This window comes from Lonchura striata, chromosome 1A, assembly GCF_050655825.1.
Source record: "Lonchura striata isolate lonStrDom1 chromosome 1A, ASM5065582v1, whole genome shotgun sequence".
Taxonomy (NCBI): domain Eukaryota; kingdom Metazoa; phylum Chordata; class Aves; order Passeriformes; family Estrildidae; genus Lonchura; species Lonchura striata.
Window position 1 is genome coordinate 8,251,239 of NC_140741.1, and position 3,588 is coordinate 8,254,826.

A 3,588-nucleotide genomic window follows, 5' to 3' on the forward strand; every position below is an offset into this window, starting at 1 on the left:
GCAACAACAAAACCCACCAAAACAAACAAACAAAAAACCACCAAAAAAAAAAAAAAAAAAAAAAACCAAAAAGCCAAAAAAACGTGGAGAAATAGTCAGAGAAGAGAGCATTTCCTCCTGGTGTTTTTGATCAGTCTATTTAGTTTTCACCTAAGTGCATGTAAGATGTCCTTCACCTGAAAAGTCTGATTGTAAAAGAAAATCACCCGTTAGGCTGAGGGTGTTAAACCCCAGCCTGCAGGTTCAGCTCTGCAGCCCTGCTGCCTCTGCTGCTGCTTGGTACCCACCCCCAGACTGCAGGAACCCCCTGCAACCCAGGAGAGGACCTCTGATCCTGCTGCCACATCCTGCAAGAGCTGGAGTGTCACAGCTTCCATGAGAGCAGAGGGAGGTGAAAGTATTAAACTATTTCCATAGATGCTTAGAAAACTTAGGAAAACAAGCCAGCGAGGGTAATCTCTGACACAAGGCAAAAAGCCACTTGCTGTTCATTTGCTACATCAGCTCCTCTCTTTATCAACCAAATTTGATCAGAGCAGCAGTTAAAACTCAGTTATGCAGCAACGTATGAATGATACACTTCAGCAATGCCTTGATATTTCTGCCCACTCCCCATTTTCCCCAGCCTTGGGGGTGTGTGCTCCTGCCTCCCTGGCCCCTCACCGCCCCTCCTTTCAAACAAGCATGTTTTACTTGAAACCTGCAGACTGGGAACCTCAAACACTGCCCTAGGGTGTTGATCCCAAACTTCTCACATTTGTCTATCAGGTCCTGGAAAATGAAAAGAAACTGAGCACAGAAGTGCAACTGGTATTAGTAAGTGGTATTAATGTCATTAAGAAAGGGAAGAAAACCCACCAAACTGGCTTCATCATGCTAAAAGTAACTGCAAGGAAAATGGCACTTGAGGGGAAGGAAGCAAGGCAGAGAAGGGTGGGTGATAAAAGTGCTGAGAGCACGAGGTCAGAGGCTACAAAAACCAGTGTGTCCTAACTGGGAAACAGGATTGCTGAGACATGAGCACAGGTAATCCAGACAGGAAATAAGGAGAAGGCAAAGTGAGCAAACAGGACAGAGAAATCAAATTTCTGAGGGAGAAAGGACTTAGTTAATACTGTCCTGCTAGGAATGACCAAGAGCCTGTGAGGAGGATGAGCTGGCAAGTTTGTGAGGCTGCTTCTGCTCCCGGAGGTGAGGGTTCAGCTCAGCAGGCTGATGCTCAGCCCCTGATTCTGCCCATCCATGCCCCTCCCGGATTTCTGCTTGGTCACCCCTCCAGCAACTCCTGGCAGAGCCAGTTCAAGTCCTGAGGCTCTTGAACCCCCCCAGTCTGTGTTTCCATGCCAGGCTGGTGAGCCACCAGTCCTTCCCTGCCTTGATGCCCTGTCTGGGGTTTCCAGTCATGGTCTGTCTGCCTGCTGTGACAGAACACCCAAAGCCAGGGCGTGGGGCACACAACCCTGGGGTGGCTGGGTGAGGTGCCAGAAAGGCTGCAAATGACTGCCAGAGCATGAAGCCTTTCATTACAGAGTCACAGAATCATTCAGATTGGAAAGACCTCTGAGATCCTTGAGTCCAGCCTAGGACCAAACACCACTTTATCAACCAGGCACTGAGTGCCATATCCAGCCTTTCTTTAAAACCTCCAGGGATTGGGACTCCACCACCTGATGCCCAATCAGCCTTTCTGTCAAGAATTTCTGCTGTTCAACCTGAGCCTCTCCTGGCACAGCATGAGGCCATTTCCCCTTGTCCTATCCCTTGTTTCCTGGGAGCAGAGCCCAGTTCCCCCTGGCTGCACCCTCCTTGTCAGGGAGTTTTGGAGAGCCTGGAGGTCTCCCCTGAGCCTCCTTTTGTCCAGGCTGAACCCCTCAGCCACTCCTTTGAGCACCCCAGTCCCATCCCCAGCTCTGAGAATTAAGGTGATCACTGACAGATGTAGCTGATCTTGCAGGGTGACAAAGGCAGTGCCACTGAGTGTCTGCAAGCAGCAGAACAAATAATGGCCTCAACTTTCCTGCTCTGTACTCCTCCAGGTCTGCTTCACCATTACTCATCAAGAGAATCCAGTCTCATATACATGGATATGCAAAAGGTCCTGACTTCTGTAGAAGCACAGCCTGTTCTAGGTGGCCTTCAGCTTCAGCCCCAATTAATGACGAATTCTTCTGGCTGCACTCCTCTGGCTCGAGCAGGACAGTAGCAGTGTGAAAATACAGGCAGCTACACCAACACTCACAGGCTCCTGTGCTGTGGAGTCACTCAGCTGATTCTTGCACTGCAAAATCCTTCTAAAAAATATCTTGGGTGGTTCTGCAATTACTTCTCCCAGCAGTGGGACAAACTGATGTGGAACAGACCAGAGAGACAGTATTAAAGCAAGAGCACAAGAAGATTCCATTCACAGCTTCCTTGGGGAAGGAGAATACAGAACACAGAATTAATCCTTGTTCTGATGTTTAAATATTTTTCAGCTCTTTCAATTTAACCATCCAAAATAAACTCCCTGAAATCTCCCTAAAGTCTCTTCCCCTTCCCTTATATGCAGTGTCCTTACAGGACTTTTAAGAGGGAAGCTTAACTTGCATGTTTCCCTGCTGCTGCTGTTTTTGGAGAAAGCAAGATGTGGAATGGTGGGAAGAGGGAATTAAGGGAAGAAGAAATGCAACAAAACACAACTGGTGACCAATGCCAAATCTCCCTTAGAAGCTTGTCACAAAAACATATAGATAGATTAGATAGATAGACAGATTATAGATAGATGATAGGTAGACAGACAGTATTTTTCCATCTAGGAGTGGTTTGCAACAATGCATAAAACCAGGCCACACTTACTGCAGTGTAGCTGTCACAAATTGTTACAAATGAGGACAGTACTACACCTCTTTACACTCCTCTGCCCTAATTGAAGCATCTGCATCCATCCTCAGATGTCTGAATATGCAGTCCAGACACTGGACGAGCATCTTTTCTGCAAGTTTGGATGCTGTTTGTGTATCACAACTCCAAAAGCTGATCTTAATCACTGATTATCTGTAATAAATTTATGTGTACAGTCAAATGAAGAATGCTTAGAAAGCCAACACTGCGACCTGTAATTAGGGAAAACCAAAGCATGCTCTGAGCATTGCATTTTTCTGTTACATTACCAAAATAATCTCTATAGGGTAGGAGAAAATCTTTTATTGCAAAGCTGTACCATTAGGCAGAATAAATGCTCCTATTGGAACTCTCTTAAAAAAGAAAAGTAATTTTTTGATGAATAAATTTGTTCAATAAATTTAAACCCAACAACCACAAGAACAGGTTATCAGAAGTGGGAATTAGATAAGAGGCAGGTAGAAATGAAATCCCAAATACAGCTACACTTTAACTGTATTTAACATAGTATCTCAGTCCAGTAGTTTATTTTCTACCCCACCTTCAGTACTTAGATTTCTAAATCACTACAGCAATTTAATAAAAAAGCAAGTTTGACTATCTGAAACTAAAGGCTGATTTTACCAGACCACTGTATAGACAAAATACAGATGACAGTATTTAGAAAGCTGGATACTTATGACCACACACAGAAATTGAATTCAAAAC